The following is an 18,915-nucleotide window of genomic DNA, read 5'->3' as shown; positions in this document are numbered from 1 at the left end:
TTTGTCACTTCATTTCGTACCACCAGGGGCCGATGACCTAGATGTTAGGCCCCTGAAAAGACAAGCATCATCATCATCATCATGTAAGTTGATTAGCAGAAGGATCTTTTACTTCAAAGAAACTAACAACAGACGCTAGCTCGGTTGTATTATCAGTAATAGTGGACAGAGCCTTATCAGTGTCCACCCCAAATACTGGAATACAAATGGGAAACTCTAGAGATTCTTAAAGTTTCGCAATGGCTGCACCAACTGTGACACCAGACTGGACCTTCCTAATTAAAAGTTCATAAATCAATTCCTCCTTGCGCAGGCATACCCGCCAACTTTTAGGAACCAAAAATAGGTAGATTATTTATTCTTGGATTTCATCACATGGCTAATGGGTGGGGCAATCTGCTGAAATCTGGCGAAATAATAGGGGGCGGCATTGGAGATTGAGAAGTTTCAAAACCAGCATACGTGAAAAAAGGTCTGGATAAAAGGCATACATATCTACAGTTACAATGTGAATTGACCATTAAATTTAAAACCTTAAACTGAGAAAACATAAAAATGGTTACAAGAAAATGTACCTCATCACTCTCATTAAGGACACATACGAATAATAATATTTATGTCACACCGACACACACAATAAAATGCATAATACCGTAGTTTCTCGCGTAATTAACGCAATTTTGTGACGAAAAATACAGGCGAAAACTTCGGTTGCATAAATTATTCAAGGAATTTAGATATTTACAAATGAATTACAATTCATTTACATTTGAAAGATACATCAAATATAATATAAACACAATTGGTTCAACTCATTTGCAGTTATCGTCATTTGGCGTAAAATTCCGGCGTGAGATTTTTTCTGAAATGTCAAATAGGGTACAGCAGGTAAGTTAGACACGTGGGTTTGAAGTAGCGACACTAGAAAATATTCTCCTCATTAAGAGCTGACAATACGACCTGAATGCCATACCGGCAAAAAAAGAAAACTGTACAACAAGAGAAGGGCCGGGCATCGAAGGAGGGACTCTGCTACATTACCTTAAACCGTTCATAACCAATCTTGTACGAGTAACGTGTCCATCCATCCTTTTTCTTGAATACGAACGTGGATCACTCGCGGAAATTTTGCTTTAGGCATTGTTTTTCGTTTTAGAACGATGTAAGGTGCAAGCTTTCTGCCATCAGCTGTTACAGAAAGCATTGCAGTACCGGTACATCGTTGTTTTTTGCTTCCGGTAGCGCCAGTGGGAAGCGCGTACGATAACACTATGTTCCTTTCCTATCGATTGTTCGACTTTGTGGCATATGGAAACTGATTGACGTCTGACCTGCTGTTCCTATGAGGGAGATCAAACATTCCTTCACTTTACGCTTGCCAATCACAAAGCGATGAAAATGGTTGAAATCATTCGTCATTTTTTGGCATAATGTTGTTCTTCGTCGAAGAGAAAGTCCATTTCTCTTCATAAAATTAATCATCCCTGTACCAGTCGTACCGGCATTGACTGGTACGAGTAAACAAAGACATCAGATAACACAATCCAAGAAAACTTGAAAATGAAAGGCCAATACTCACCGAAATACAGCAACGGGCCATAAAACAGAGGCAACTCGGATCGTAACCTAGAGATTTTCACGGTGGTAAATAACAGAAAATATGAAAGAAAACCACAGAGATTTTCTTTGAAAAGAACTAAATATCCACGAACCTACTACGATGGCGTAGCAGGGGGAGAGGTGATAATCCCACGTGGCGCGTCCCAGGTGGCGGATAGGGGGGTCCTAACCGGCTTGCCGGCGGACTTGAGGGAAATAAAATACCTCTCGCGGACCAAACACACACCCCCTGCGGGTGGGGGACGCACATGCAGAATACATAAGCGGTATCCCCCGCCTGTCGTAAGAGACGACAAAAAGGGGCAACCTTGGCACGGACATGGATTGCGGTTTGGTATAATGTGATGGACCTCCTGTGGATGGGAGAGGCTGAATACATCCATAGGTAATCCCTGCCTGTCGTAGAAGGCGACTTAAAGGGTCATGTGGCCATGGTCCCCTTATTTTTTATTATTTTTCCGAGGGTCAGATGTAGACCATTCGAAATTTTGATGTGCGTGCTGCTCGGCGATGGAGCTACTATGTGTGCGACTACGCTCGAAAGCCCGTTCCGGCAACCACCCTGGACTCGGCGGGTGGGAGTGTCATGTACCCGGGCAGTAGTATCCGCCTGACAACGCAGGTCCCCGCACAGCCGAATGCCAGAAGGACATATTATTATTAATTATTTTTAATTTTTTTTCTCTATATTTAGTGCTATGTACACGCTATGGGGTACATGCTATTGCGGGTGACTGGAGGAAGGGAGTCCTAGTGCTCATTGTCTCAGTCATCCCGTATTAGGCATCGTCCAACATCGGACCCCGGGCAGTACCTGCTACGACCAGGTGGGTATTGCTTTGGCGGCTTGGTTCGGCTGCAGAGACCCCTGATCGGAGTGGGTGGCATTCGGGGAGGATGCTATCGGGCATGGCTTCCAAACGAAGTCGGCTCTCTCAAGGTGGTCCCCCACCTAAGCCTTTAATTTTTGCTTCCCTGAGAGGTTCAACTCCCTGGGAACATGCGCAGCGTGAAGAAATGGGATCCAGCTTCCCTAGGTTTCTGGTCGCTACCACAACCGATGGGCACGATTTTAAGCTGGTGAAGTCGATCCTTTTTAGTCGGCACATCGAAGGCGTCTATGGTGAACTGGAAGAACTTAAGAAAATGCGCAACGGTAGTTTGCTTCTAAAGACTCGTACAGCACTGCAAGCTGATCAGTTGCTTAAGTGCGAGCACTCTGGCGAAATCCCCGTCAAAGTGGAGGAGCATAAGTCCTTGAACCTGGTTCGCGGAGTCATCTTTCACCGCGACCTTATTTTGAACACTGACGACGAGTTGTTGGAAGATATGAAGAACCGTGGCGTGACAAACGTCCGGCGCATTATGCGCAAGGTCAGCGGTGAAGACGTTGCCACTGGTGCCTTCATTGTCTCTTTCAAGTTGTCAGTGTTACCAGAGAAAGTCAAGGTAACAACTTATCGTTGCGATGTGAGGCCGTACATTCCGCCTCCTATGCGATGCTATCAATGTCAGCGATTCGGACATATGGTATCTCGTTGTTCGAATCAGGCTGTATGTGGTACATGTGGACGAGTAACTCACGGCGCGGAGGAGTGCACAACTCCATACAAGTACACTAACTGCTCCGGTTTTCATACTCCTCGGGATCGGAATTGTCCGACGTACCTGAGTGAGAAGAAGATCCAGGAGATCAAGACCCTGGAAGGACTTTCCTACCAGAAAGCGCGCCGTAAGTTTAATTCTACGAATACACCTGCCCGTACACTTGACTATAGCTTGATAGCTCAGAGTCTTCCAGGATCGTCCTTTACAACCTCGACACCTGTCCAGACCGCAGCGCCCAAGGCGACTGTTGCTGCTCCCAGCAACGTCGCAAAGAGTCAAAGCTCGAGGGGGGGCACCCCACCTTTGACCAACCAGAAGTCTGTGCAGGCTGGTAGTTCCCAGCCTGCACAACAAGGGGGGAAGACTAAGTCTCCCCCCCTAGGAGGTCGACGAAAGTCGTGCCCCGGCCGGCGGAGGCGGCATCGTCGACCAGGGCTGGGAAACCATCTCCCAGCCCGTCTAAACTCGAAAAGAAGAAGGGGAAGAAGAGCGTCCGTGCTGAGCGCTCTCGGAATTCCCCTGCGAAGGAGAAGTCATGCCCCCCTCCTGAGGGGTATGAGTCTGCGGCGGGAGGTACTCCTGCTCCCAAACCGGCGCGCTCTCCTCGTAGAGGAACACTTCGCCCCCGAAAAACGTCGAAGTTCTGGGCGGCACCCCTGCCATCTTTTGATGATGGGATGGATGTAGCGCTGTCCTCTACATCTACGGATGTAGATGTAGATAGTGTTTAGGCTTACGAGCATTTTGTCGCTCATAACCTAACACTCCTTTTATAGTCCACACTATGGCACTGTTACAGTTGAATTGTAATGGTTATGACAGGCATCTTGCTGAGTTACGTCAGCTCATTAGTGAGTACGCAGCGAGTATAGTCTGTATTCAGGAGACCAACTTCAGACCTGGTCATCATACAGTCTTGAGAAATTTCAGACTATACTCGACAGAACGGTACTATACTCACCGGGCGTCCGGTGGTGTTGGGATTTTTGTACGTTCTGATACCTACAGCGAAGAGGTTCCATTAAGAACTCCCCTCGAGGCTGTAGCTGTTCGCGTTCCGCTGCCTGTCATAACAACAGTGTGTAATGTTTATTTTCCACCAGGTCACGCTCTTAACATAACTGATGTCACTGATCTTATAGACCAGCTTCCACCTCCCTTCCTCTTGTTGGGAGATTTTAACGCCCATCACCCTATCTGGGGCTCTGAGACGCCTTGCCCCAGGGGGAGAGAGCTGGAAGCATTAGTTACCGAGCTGGATTTATGTATTTTGAACACGGGGGAACCAACTCACTTTAGTGTGCGTTACGGCACATATTCTCGCATAGACGTAAGTCTATGCAGCCGAACGTTTGTTCCACTGTTTCGGTGGCATACACACGATGATCTCTGTGACAGTGACCATTTTCCCATCATTCTTACTTTGATGAACCACAAATCCGTCGAGGCTCCCCCTCGATGGATTTTGAAACATGCTGATTGGCCAAAGTACACATCATTAGCTGCCTTTAACGATGATATCAGGCAGACCGTCGGCGAGGAAATAACTTATATCACCCGAGTTATTCTTGCTGCTGCTGCGGAGTCCATTCCGTTCTATTCGGGGACTCCTCGCCGAAAGCTCGTTCCTTGGTGGAACGAAGAAATAGCAGCAGCCATCAAAGAACGCCGTCGCGCTCACAAACGTTACCGTCGACAGCCTACTGCGGCCAACTTGATTACATTCAAGAAACTCCGTTCTAAGGCGCGAGTTCTTATTCGTCAAAGTAAGAAGGCTTCATGGGAGAGATATGTGTCGTCTATGACGTCACATACTCCATCATCTCAAGTGTGGACTAAGCTTCGACGTATTTCGGGTATCCATGGATCATCTTCTGTACCGGGAATTTCCATTGCAGGCAGTATTGTCACTGAATCCCTCCTGATTGCTGACCATCTAGCCAGTCATTTCGCGGATGTATCTGGCTCCGGGAATTACCATCCTGTTTTCCTCGCTCTGAAGCGAGAGGCAGAACGGCATCACCTTAGTTTTGCCTCTCAAGCTTCAGAGGACTACAACGTGCCCTTTACGGAGTGGGAACTCCGCAGCGCCCTAGCGCTTTGCAAGGACACGTCTCCTGGACCGGACAACATCCACGACCAGATGTTGAAACACCTTAGTGATGATAGTCTCCTATATCTCCTTCGTGTGTTCAACCGAATCTGGACAGAGGGTGATTTTCCATCTCAGTGGCGAGAGGGCATAGTTATCCCTGTCCTCAAGCCTGACAAAGATCCTAAGTATGCAGGAAGTTACAGACCGATTTGTCTTACAAATTGCCTGTGTAAGCTATTTGAGAGGATGGTAAATTGCAGACTCGTGTGGTGTGTGGAGAAACAAGGACTCTTGTCCGAGTACCAATGTGGATTTCGAGCCGCTCGATCCACCACAGACCACTTGGTACGCCTGGAGAGCTCTATCCAGGATGCGTTTCTCCGCAAACAGCACTTGGTAGCTGTCTTCTTTGACTTGGAGAAGGCCTACGACACCACCTGGCGATATGGCATCCTTTCAGTCCTGCATCAATGGAGATTCCGAGGTAACTTGCCGGTATTTATTGCGAATTTTTTGTCCCTCCGTCTATTCCGTGTCCGAGTAGGGAGGACATATTCGCATTACCACGTTCAAGAAAATGGAGTCCCACAGGGATCGGTTCTTAGTGTCACTCTGTTCGCGATTGCCATAAACGGTATTGTCGCTGCTGCTGGTCCAGCCGTAATACCGTCCCTATATGTGGATGACTTTGCTCTGCACTATAGCTCGTGCAGTATGGCAGTCGCAGAGCGACAGTTACAGCAAGCTATTAGGAGGGTGGAGAAGTGGACCTTAGAACATGGCTTTCGGTTTTCTGCCGCAAAGACCTCCGTTGTCCACTTTTGTCGTCAACGTACTCTTCACCCTCATCCTGAGCTTTATCTAGGGAATGTCGTTCTTCCAGTCGTTGACACCTACCGATTTCTTGGGCTCCTTTTTGACAGTAAATTATCGTGGGAGCCACACGTGCGGGAGCTAAAAGTTCAATGCACCAAGAGGCTTAACCTCTTGAAGTTTCTTAGCAGCACTAATTGGGGAGCTGACCGCGTGGTGCTCCTGCGATTATATCGGGCACACATTTTATCCCGGTTAGACTACGGCAGTGCAGCATATGGCTCCGCAAGACCAAGCGTTCTTGCGAAGCTGAACAGTATCCACCACAGCGGGGTTAGGTTGGCGACGGGAGCTTTTCGTACAAGCCCCATCGCTAGCCTGCTCGCTGAGTCTGGTGTACCGCCTTTACACCTGAGGTGCCAGCAAATGCTTCTTTTGTATGCTGCAAATTTTCGACAGATGCCACTTCATCCGAGCTATCCCTGCGTGTTCAGCAATGGCAACCGTTTGTTGTACGCTGCTCATCCTCGTGCGACGCGGCCGGTTGGGATACGCTTGGATAGCAGTTATGAATTGTTTGACGTACCTTCGATTCCTTGCCTTGTCAGACAACCAAGTGGGGTACCTCCGTGGGTTGTACGACGACCTGAAATCATCCTGGATTTACACACTGGTCCGAAAGGAGACACGGACCCTTCGATTTATCGGAGGCTCTACCTGTCCGTTGTTGGCCGCTATCCAGGTTCAGTCGTCGTTTACACGGATGGTTCAAGGACAGATACGAAGGTGGGCTGTGCGTTCGTTGTCGGAAATGAACGGTTTCTTTTTGCTCTCCCGGAAACCTGTAGTGTGTACACAGCGGAGCTTTATGCTATCTGTGGAGCTCTGCGGTACGCACTGTACAATGAACGCCGACACTTTCTCGTGTGTACTGACTCCTTGAGCTCGCTCCAGTCTATTGATACCTGTTTCCCTCGGCACCCTCTGGTGCAGCGGATCCAGGACCTGCTGGCCGGGTGTTCGGATGCCGGCACCAGAATTACGTTTGTGTGGCTCCCCAGCCACATGGGCATAGAGGGAAACGAGTTAGCAGATCAGTCTGCCAAGGAGGCAGTTACACTGCCCCCGTTGCCTTTCAAGGTTCCAGCAAGTGATATTCGCTCTCAGCTGAGACATCTGGTTATGTCTCATTGGGAGATGGAGTGGCAGGCCATCCCACTTCCCAATAAGCTGAGAGCGATAAAAGGAACAACGAAGGTATGGAGGACTTCCCTTCGGGCTTCGCGGAGGGAAGCCGTGGTATTATGTCGTCTTCGGATCGGCCACGGTATCTTGACGCACTCCCATCTACTGAAAGGGTAACCCCCTCCGGTGTGTACCTGCGGCAACCATCTTACCGTGGTACACATCCTTACGGAGTGCGTGGACCTGATCGATCTGCGCCGTATTCTTAACCTTCCGAGTACAATCTCCCTTATCTTGCGCGATGACGGGCAGTCAGCAGACCTCGTCATCCGCTTTATGAGGGATAGCGGTCTGTTTTATCGTGTGTGATGATGTCCTTTGTCCTAGTGTTGTTTATGTCAGTTGCGCTTTTATCTCATTGACTTCATTTTAGTTTGTGTTGCGCATTTTAATGTGTTATTTTGACCTCTAACGTAAATTATGTGTTAATATCTGTACTACTGGGCAATGCCTTATTCCTTCGATTTCCTGTACTTCCTCTTCTTTTAAGAGAACATAAGGCATTGCGTATTAGATCCACTGATTGTTTTAATCTCACCCTCATTTTTCTTCATCACCACTCTTTTTTAACTCTAGTCAGTGGATACGTTTTAAAATTTTAACTTCATGTCTCATGTCTTTCATTTCGTTCCATTAGGGGCCGATGACCTTCGATGTTAGGCCCCTTAAAACAACAAGCATCATCATCATCATCAGTGATGGGTCGTTCATGAACGAACTGACTCTTTTGAACGACTCATTGAAGAGTGTTAGCTCAGAGCTAGCTCTCTCAATGAGAGTCGACTCTTGTAAGAGCTAGCTCCCTCCTTGCTCCTTGAGAGCTAGTCGTTCAATACGAGTGGACTCTTGTATGAGCTAGCTCCCTCCTTGCTTCCTGAGAGCTAGCCTTTTTTTTTTTTTTATCGGGGGGGCCCCCGAAGCCCGCTCCCCCCGCGTGACCAACGACTCAATCTACATGGCCTCCGACATGCTATTATTTCTAAGAAGAAGAAAGAGATAGCAGGGAGGAGTGGGAAGTGATACAAGGAGTATCTGCCGGTTTCCGAGTCAGACTCGCTACCACGGCAAAGTTTGTATTGGTTGGATAGTGTTAAGGTATGGTATTGAAGGGTCAGGGAAAAACCACATAGGCAGAAAGAAGAAAGAACCTACATGTAAAACCTGACATCTTGTGATAGCACATGCAAGGATGTGGGCTGGAAAAAGACCAGAGGTTGTGTTAGTTAGGAACAGGTAACATGCACAAAACATAAACCAGTTCCTTGCCATTCCATCACCTGGGGATCAGTCCGTCTGTGCACTGCTGTGACTAGCACGGTCCTTGCCGGCTGCGGAGCCATGCGTCAAGTACCACTAGGACCTGTCGCACGACTCCACCTCCTTGGGGTACCTTGTACCCAGTCTCCGATCCCGGAGAATGAGGCCAAGCCCGCCGAGGCGGGGGCCTCCTGGAAAGGGGTGGGTCATGGCGCCGGGCCTCCTTCCTCTCTGCCCGCGCCATGGCCCGGTAGACAGGGCAACTGCGATGGGAAGCCGGGTGGCCCCCCGAGCAGTTGGCGCACACCGGCGCGTCTCTAAGTGTTGCGCAGGCCGTGTAGTAGTGATCACCACCACAGCGGTTGCACCTCACCTCGAGCCCACAGCTGACCTGACGGTGGCCCCACCTCAGACAGCGGAAACACTGCAAGAGCTGCTGAGGGGGACGTTTCACTCTCACCTGACTGCCGCTACCCGCTGAGGTCCTCTCCTGATTGACTCCTCGGTTGACTGCTGTCCTGGGTTGCGGCTTGGCGGTCCTCTCCTGGTGAGCCAGCGTCGCCTTCTGCTTCCTGGTGCGGCGTCGTCTTCTTCTTCTTCCTTGGGGTTGCTTCTCGGCGGGGGAAGAGGCCTCGTCCTGGTGGCCCTCTTCCCGGCCTGGTGCCCCCGGGGTAGTTGGTGGCTGCGCTGCGTCGCCATCTTCTTCTTTCCCCTGGCTGGCGGCGGCGTCGGTCGGTCCCAAGGGTTGCTTCTCGGCTGGGGAAGAGGCCTCGCTCTGGTGGCCCTCCTCCCGGCCTGGTGACCCTGGGGTAGCTGCCGGCTCCTCTGCGTCGCCATCTTCATCTTTCTCCTGGCTGGCGGCGGCGGTGGCGTCGGTCGGTGCTAACACTCGACTGCGTTCCCTGTCCTGGGGGGGCGCACATCGAGGTCTGCAACTCGACAGACGTACAGGCAGGCTGGACCTGGGCAGCAGTATCAGTACGCCAGGGGGCGTCCTTCTCCACTGCCGTGCTGCCATCCACCATCACGGGCGCTCTCCTGGTTTGCGCCCGGGTTACAGGCCCCTCCTGGTAGGTCTGCGTATGCGACCACTTCGCCTTGGTAGGTGGGCGACGATCCTGGTTGGCGGCCTTGTTGGTCTGCGTGTACTTCGTAGAGTACAGCTTTCCAACTGGGGTCGCGTCGTCGCGGCGCTCGGGAGCGCCGCCGTCGTCCTCGGTCATTGGCTCCGTCTGCGTGGCTGCCTCCTGGTAGCCCGAGACGTCCAGGTGCTCCCTGAGTCCTGGTAGCCGGGCAACCTGGAACTGCTGAGACGCGCGCTCCTCGTAGACCTTGAAGCTGGCTGCGTCGTTAGGGCGAATGATGATCGCCCAGGTAGAAACCATAATGCCGATGATCGGCAGGAGTGGCTCTCCGATGAACTCCGCAGTCGCATTCAGGTTGTCGAAGACGCGCAGCGTCCCCTGGTGGTCGTCTTCCCCCGGCCGGTTGAACACCACCAGTCCCGGGCGTTCATAGTTGGGGGCATCCGTCTCGAAGAGCGCGTCTTGTAGCTTCTCGACGGCTCCCTCGTAGTCGTAGTCGACCAGCCTCACTGGTAGGGTCGGCTTCTCCATCCTGGTCCTCCTGTAAGAATTCCTGAAACAGAAGAAAGAGCGAGCACTGAAAAGTGCTACAGCTCAGACAATGCTCTTTCGAAGATGTACTAACAAGTACAGCTGCCTGACTAGTACTGGGAAAGTACAGAGCGCCTGGCAAGGAGAGAGAGAGCGAGCGGGAGGAACACGTCCTTCCACTACGGCTGTCGAACTCGTCCTTTTCCTGAGAGCTAGCACAAGCCGACTCTTTTATCAACAGCGACTCCAAGAAAGAGCTAGCTCGTCACATCGGCTCTCGTTCATTTCTAGCCAATGCCATGCCTCAGATAATCACGTGACGTACAGAGGCCGCTTTCTTTTTTATAGGCTGCCCAGTCTAGCCTCTTCCCGCGTTCAGTCAGTGCTCTGAGTCAGCTCTGAGTGCAGAGGTTGTGGTCTGTTTGTTAGGTACGTTTCTGTGCCATAGTTCTGGCAACCTGCAACGTAACGAAACAATGAAATGAAATAAACAACATGTTATTGAGCAATACTTACCTGTTCACTTCCTGTATGCACTCATAATCTATGAAGGATATAGAGCCTAGTATAGATCCAGTAGATTAGGAGCAATTAAATGCGTTCGTAGTTATGAATTAACATATTGCCAAAATCTTTCGGTTTTACGGTACAGTGGATAAAATAATACCCCGTAGTTTTAAATCGAATTAAGGCAAATAGAAAATAGCACTAGTTTTGGCTTTAAAATATAGGCTAAATAACTCATACCAAAGTGTATACCGCAGTACATTTTCAAATAATTATTTATTGACGTGTAAGAAGTCCGACTCCTTACCTGGATGGTCAGCACTGAGGCCTTCGCTGCAGAGGGTCCCGGATTCGATTCTCGGCCAAGTCGGGAATTTAATTCTTCTGGCTCGAGAACTGGGTGTTTGTGTTTGTCCCAACACTTTCCTCTTCATATTCAGACAACACACCACAATACCAACCACCATAGAAACACGCAATATTGATTACATCCCTCCGCATAAGGTTAGCATCAGGAAGGACATCCGGTCATAAAACAGGGCCAGCCGGGCTGAGTGACTCAAACGGTTGAGGCGCTGGCCTACTGACACCAACTTGGCAGGTTCGATCCTGGCTCAGTTCGGTGGTATTTGAAGGTGCTCAAATACGTCAGCCTTGTGTCGGTAGATTTACTGTCACGTAAAAAAACCCCTGCGGGGCTAAATTCTGGCACCTCGGCGTCTACGAAAACCGTAAATGTAGTTGGTGGGACGTAAAGCCAGTAACATTATTACTTATTATAAAACAGGGCCAAATCCACATTTGCGGAACAGTTCGCACCCGCGAACCCACAAGTGTGGGAAAAGTGGTCGAAGCGGAAGAAGAAGTAAGTTTAGATAGTGTAAGGAATGCCAATATATCGAACATATACGACTCATACGGTTTAATCGTTCTTGAAAAAAAAAAAAAAATAGAAGAGACTGTGACCATACTGTACAAGAAAAATAGGCAAAATGCTATGCGTACTGTAGTATACTTGGTTATATGTACATTTGTGCTGATAGTAGTTTCCATTATTTTCGTTAAAGATCGCGTTTAATCAGCTATGTTTCCTACGCTGCATTAATGAATGAAAGAATCTGTTGCTCCAACGCGGAGTGTCGAAAGAGGATATTCTGATGACATCTTTTGAGTGAAATGTAAACTACGTGCACAGGAAAAGAAATTCTTCTTATGCTTATCTGGATTGCCGGGGTCGAACGGAAGTATTGCCAATATCTCGAACATACGTCCCGTACGGTGCATTCAATCTTGAAAGACATCATTTTAAGGAGAATGGAAGTTAGGCAAAGTAATATTAGATATCATCAATCAACACTGTATGTTTGTGACACGTTTCTTCGTTACTGTGTATAAAACTTTATCATTGAATTAATTGCGAATGTTGCCAGCAGTGTACATTTGTTTTATTCCAAGAGTAGCGTACCAAACTGTACATTGTGTTGCCATCTGTAGTGGAAAATGTGAACTATCTCGCGCCATCTCGCTCCTTCAAATAAAAATGGGAGTCATGATTAATCTAGAAAATGGAAAATCACGCTATTTTGGGCGTTTATGAATAAATAACTCATGGCTTAGTGTATACTATAGTAACTTACATCCCATTACATTCTTAAACAATTATTTATTAACGTGTAAGTATTGCCAATATCATGAACATACGTCTCGTCACGGTGCATTCAGTTTTGAAAAGCATCATTTTAAGAAGAAAGGAAAATGGGCAAAGTAATATTAGATGTTATCCATTAATACTGCATTTTTGTTAAACATTTCTTCGTTACTGTATATAAAGCTTTATCGTTAGATTATTTGCCAATGTTGCCGGGAATGGCATATATTAGTTGTTTATTTGTTTTATTCAACGAGCTAGCTCGTTGGTTTTATTTCAAGAGTAGCTTTCTGAACTGGACGTTGTGCTGCCATCTGTTGTGGAAAATATAAACTATTTGCGCTATGTCGTTCGTTCACGGAAGTCATACAGAGCTACCGGAAGTCATGAAGAGCGACCGGAAGTCATAAAGAGCCGTCTGCCCTAAACCGGATGAACGAATGAACGAACGAACCTGGAGCGGAGAGCGGCCTCTGACTTCCTGGCTCGCTCCTACCTTCCCGCTCCCAAGAGTCGACTCTTTTGAACGACTCTCAGTTAGGAGCGGGAGCGAATGAGCTAGCTCCCTCAAAAGAGCTAGTTCGACCCATCACTACTGAGAGCACGCTCCAACGCGAGCTGCAGCAGAAGCGGGTAGAATAGCGAACGAGCCTAAGATCAGCCTCGCACTCAGGCTGGCCTGAGGCGGACCAATAGATAACAAGGAAATCATGACTTACATCAAATTAGAACATTTGAAGTACTCCGCGGACGGACGGACAGTAGGCGACATTAGTCGCACAGTACATAAAATAAAACAGAGTTGGAATAGGTTCCCAAAAAAGACAAATTTCAAGGATGAGTCACCTAGGCCTAAAATGTTTGGAGAAAGGCTAAAAACGTGTCCCCACGGGACAAGCCTCGGCTAACTTTCAAATCCGAGACACTGATTCCATGTGGCGCGACTATTTCTCATTCTTTAAAATATAGCATTTCGTGAGAAACGGCTTATCCAACATTGCGTAATCTTCTACTTGCGGAAACTTGCCGCTTTTTGGTCCGCGAAATGCTTTGCGAGACTTATTGGCCACTTGAAGTGCACTTCTGTTACCGCGGTAGCGCACGTTTCATTTGGACACTGAATACTTGCTGCCCGCTGCCCTATTCCCGTATGTTTCGCCGTAACTGATCACCGCGAATTTGTATGATGGTGTATTACTCCAATACTGTGGATTGGCGAACAATTTTTAGATCACAGAATGTCCCGTACCCGAAACACTCGTAGAACTAATGCTGTGGGATTTCCTGACGGCTAATAACAGCACGTTGCCCTGTGTTCGGAATGCCCGCTTTAGCAATAGGAAGCCTGCTATATGTCTTTTCACGTGAGTTTAATCCTGATATAAACATGGTATGTCCACGCCTCCGCCAAAGAAAGAGTTGTGATTCGCTGAGCGCGTAGTACTGACCTCCACCCCGTCAACGTCTCGTTTTCGGACGTACAGGGCTGCGCATCGCATATGACAACAGTGCGAAGATCTGAACTTCTGAATAAACGACTAAACCTGGATTATGATTATTTAGTTTATTGAACACATTCACTTCTGTTACCGCGGTCATTTCTGAGCGGTTTTCCTCTTTTGTGCTTCACTACACGCGATGGTCCTACCTCTTGCTCCATTACTCTCACAATGAATACTGACACTGACTGCTGCTGCAAAATGCAACACCTTACCTCCACTCTGTACAGCTTGGGACGTTCCCCCACTACGAGAAGACTTTCTTATTATGCCACGCCTTGTGCCTTCATTTGTCGTTATTTAATCACTATTTTATAAATAAAAAAGCACATATATATACCGGTATATATGACAACCATATTTTAATTTGATTAAGTACTTTTCCAAACTTTCTCAATGTAATAAACTAAAATGAAATCAAATTAATGCGACGTACTACTTTTCTTCGAGCTCGCATACAGTCGAGTGTGTGCGACGGTTGCTTCTCCAATCAACTACGTCCCACGTGCAACGGCAAGGTGCTCCGCCTATTTGTTTACATCAGGATTAAACTCTCGTGAAAAGTGGTGCACTTGAGTAGTTGATATCTTTATTTCGAAACGCATCCGGAGCTGAGTGATGGATGTTCGAAGTTGTGGGTGCGCCATATACGTGAACATTTCTTTTTCTCCACTTTGGACCCAAAAAATATTGGGATGCGTAAATTATGGAAGGGCGTTAATCACGCGAGAAAATACGGTAGTTTCCTTTATCAAACGATAACATTAATGGAAATTTATAGGTATCTCTGAACACTTGGTGATAACGATTGTCATACTTTTTGGCCATAACGAGAAAACAAAATGCCAGGAACTGTCACCGACACAACCCCCTTAAAAACATTCAACTCATTAAAATTATGCACTTAAATACTCGAAACTACCACATACAAAACAATTCAATATGTCCCATACATTATTAAATACGACTTTGACAGAGGGGGAAAGCATAGAAATGCAAGAAAAAACAAGTGGCCTACAACTCCGACGAAACTACGTACAGAAACGATGATAACAACGCGCAAACAGCACAATAACAAACTCATTCTTTCGTCCCGATTATCTGAGTCGTTAGCGTACGCTAGCCTCTTGCTTGCAGGACGATCGCCACCCCGAATCCCCAGCTGTTTCAAGCGCACACGCTGCTGTGGTGAGCGGGAAACACGATACACGAAGGCGACGCACAAAACACTCATGAAATAAAGCATCAAATAAATACGCTTTAAAATGAGGTTTCGTAAATTGCACAAGCACGTAAGAATTTATCCTTTATCCTAGGGGAAGAGTATTGGCCGTATTAGAGGCTATATTAGTCAAAATCGGAAGAAGTAAAAATAAATCGGAAAATCGAAAGAGTTGGCAGGTATGCGCAGGTAACCAGGTGCATGGACTTTGCGAGAACCAGACATAGTGATAGAAAACCTGACAAAATTTGGAAAATTCCAGCAACAAAAATGTTTTTGAGTTAGGTGTGGATTTCTATGAATAGCTGTCAAAAGGGGCTTTATCCAGACCCATTCAACCACGCTCTGCTACCACTTGTTATGGGGATACTGTGGTTTACAGAGATGAAAGAAGGTGCAGGCATGAATGGGTGGATATAAGACAGACAGAAGATTAATTTAAAACATTAAAATTAGAGCTATAATTATTTCTCTTCTATTTTCTTTCTTTTCAAAAGTTAGACTTGACAAATTCAGGTATCAAAATTTAGGTCACAAGCTAGGTAACAACTTTTAGAAAATCAGAACGATCAACTAATAACAAATTAGCAAGCTTGAACTTGCAGATCCCTAACTACCAATACAACTGCTCCCATTAACAAACAGTCAATGAGACGCGTTTCCCGATTTCTTATACATCAAGAGGAAGAGCGTTATTGCTCTATCAATTTACACTTAGGAATCTATTTTCAAAGGTGTCCATGCCCATCAAAAGCACAACCTACATTTTACAAAATCACCACGAACCTGCTACGCAGGCGTAGCAGGGGGAGAGGTGACACTCCCACGTGGCGCGTCCCAGGTGGCGGATAGCGGGGTCCTAACCGGCTTGCCGGCGGACTTGAGGGAAATAAAATACCTCTCGCGGACCAAACACGCACCCCCTGTGGGTGGGGGGGCAGACGAATATTACACCCACGGTATCCCCTGCCTGTCGTGAGAGGCGACTAAAAGGGGCGACCAAGGGATGATTGGATTAGAACCATGAAACTACTTGTGATTAGTACCACCACGCGGGGAACACCATGGGTCGTTATTACTTGCGCGTAGTACCACTATGTTAGGTACCAAATAGGTTTGCGATTAGTAGCAATCAGGAGCACCGTGCGGTCAGGCTTTTACGGTACCTGTGATTAGTAGCACTATATGAGCGACACCAGGGTTCTGGCTTGCCTATGATTAGTACCCACTACATAAGGAACACCACGGGATAGTACGAGTCCCTGTGGTTAGTACACGTATGTGATGAAAACCATAGGTTTGCGTTGCCTATAAATGGCGCCGCTATGTGTGAAACACCATAGGTCTGTATTACCTGTGCGGATTTCATTACCTGTGAGTAGTACCATAACGTGTGGAATACCGCGAGTCTACCATACTGTTGTTTAGTTCCGCACCATGTCAAATACCATGGTTCTTCTTTCCAAGCGATAAGAACCATTATGAGAGGCTGATGACCCCTTTAGCTTGCAAGCATCATCAATTCAGTATTGACCTCTAGAAGTAGTCCCTTGGTCAGTATTACCATTGTTCTCCGTCAGTTCCTGAGACTGAGGCATTGCGGGTCGGCTCCACTGATTGTTTTAACTTCATATCCATCCGTTCATTTTTCGTCCTCACGTTTTGAATTCTGGTCAGTGGAGGATTTTGTGTGTATTTTTATTTTTTCATTGCATTTCGTCTCATTTCGTACCATCAGGGGCCGATGACCTCGATGTTAGGCCCCTTAAAACAACAAGCATCATCATCATTTACAAAATCAAACAGTATTCACTGTCTTAAATGCTCAACAGTCTTATATTTTTACCATGGAAAGAAAGAAATAGAGTTTAACAGGGATAGCGAGTACCCATTCTACAGAGCCTTTGGTAAAAACAAAAGGTTAAAGTTGCTGGCCCAAAAATCATAATAGTGAGGACGAGGACACTTGCACTCCTTAAAATTTACATTAGGTGCATAAAACCCTATTTGGGCTTGTGGCCCGACGTTACAGAGGCTAAGCCTATACTACGGAGGTGACTAGATGGATAAAAATATTTAAGTTGCAGAAATTACAAGACAGAAAATTTTACAAAGTCATAGTCACCTCAAAATCAAGTTGAGAAGGAATATAAGAGGGTACCTCACTCTAGATTCCCTGATTTTGGTTAAGTTCTTTCGGCTTGATATCAATTTACATTTTAAAGTTTGAAATCTACATTTTAGAAAAATAAAGTTACATTACTAAGGATTTGAAACCTTCCCCTCAAGCTAGCATTGAAAGACAATCAAATTTTAAGCTGAAGCTGCCATTTCCTTGAGCTGGTGGACCTCCTGAAGAAGGATGAGGCGGCTCCTCGCCTCCGTTACGAACACACTCTTAGACTGGTGCGATCACTAAGACAACTTGGTCTGAAAATGTGCCATCCTTTATGCCCGAGGGGAAAGTTCCAGGACACTCTGGGATAAGGCCCTGACACACCCCCAATTCTCACTGGATAATCAAATAAATACCAGAAGGTTCCGATAGGCAGAAAAATAAATACACAAAATTTTTCATTGGCCAACATCTTAAGTTGGTGGGAAGAGATAGAAGGGTTTGAACATCAAAAAACAAAAACGACACATTTCAGTTTAGAAAACCTTTACATACAAAATGTATCTAGAATTTGAATAGTTCCACGAACCTGGTACGCAAGCGTAGCATGGGGAGAGGTGATACTCCCACGTGGTGCGTCCCAGGTGGCGGATAGGGGGGTCCTAACCAGCTTGCCGGCGGACTTGAGGGAAATAAAATACCTCTCGCGGACCAAACACACACCCCCTGTGGGTGGGGGAGGCAGACGAATAATACACCCACGGTATCCCCTGCCTGTCGTGAGAGGCGGCTAAAAGGGGCGACCAAGGGATGCTTGGATTAGAACCATGAAACTCACTTTGATTAGTACCATCACGCGTGGAACACCATCGGTCGCTTTTACTTGCGAGTAGTACCACTCTGTTAGGTACTCCATATTTTTGTGATTCTTAGCACTCGAGGGGGGTTCAGTGTTGGTTTCCAGTACCCATGAGTCGTGCCCGTGTGTGCAACACCACAGGTCTGGGCGTTGCCTGTGAGTTGTACCCGTGTGAGCGACACCACGCGTCTGGGCGTAGCCTGTGACTTGTACCACTATATGAGCGACACCGTGGGTTGCGTTGCCAGTGATTAGTACCCACTATGTGAGGAACACCACGGGAATGCCGGCGCCCGTGCTTAGTACACCTAGGTGAGGAACCTCATCGGTTTGCGTTGGCTCTGAGTGGCGCCATTGTGTGAGAAACACCATAGGTCTGCGTTACCTTTACGACGTACAATACTTGTGAGTAGTACCTTAATGCTTGGAACACCGTGAGTTTACGCTACCTTTGATTAGTACCGCAGCTCGAGAAATATCATGGTTCTACTGTACTCGCGACTTGTACCACACTGAGGGCCCGTAGACCTGGTTTTTGGACCCCTTTAGACATCAAGCGTAATCGATTCAGGACTGTGCTTTATAAGTGGTCCCTTGGTCAGTAATACTATTATTCATGACCGTTTTTTGGGTCGGATCCACTGTTCTTTTGTTTGTTTGTTTGTTTCTTGTTTGTTTTTGTTATTTTTTGGGTTCATGTCCATCCATTCATTTTTCATGACATTTTTATTTATTTTGGTCAGTGGATTTTTTGAATTTTTTGTCATTTCATTTCGTACCATTAGGGGCCGATGACCTCGATGTTAGGCC

Source organism: Anabrus simplex, chromosome 4, assembly GCF_040414725.1.
Source record: "Anabrus simplex isolate iqAnaSimp1 chromosome 4, ASM4041472v1, whole genome shotgun sequence".
NCBI lineage: Eukaryota > Metazoa > Arthropoda > Insecta > Orthoptera > Tettigoniidae > Anabrus > Anabrus simplex.
Note: the sequence above shows the minus strand (reverse complement) of the source record.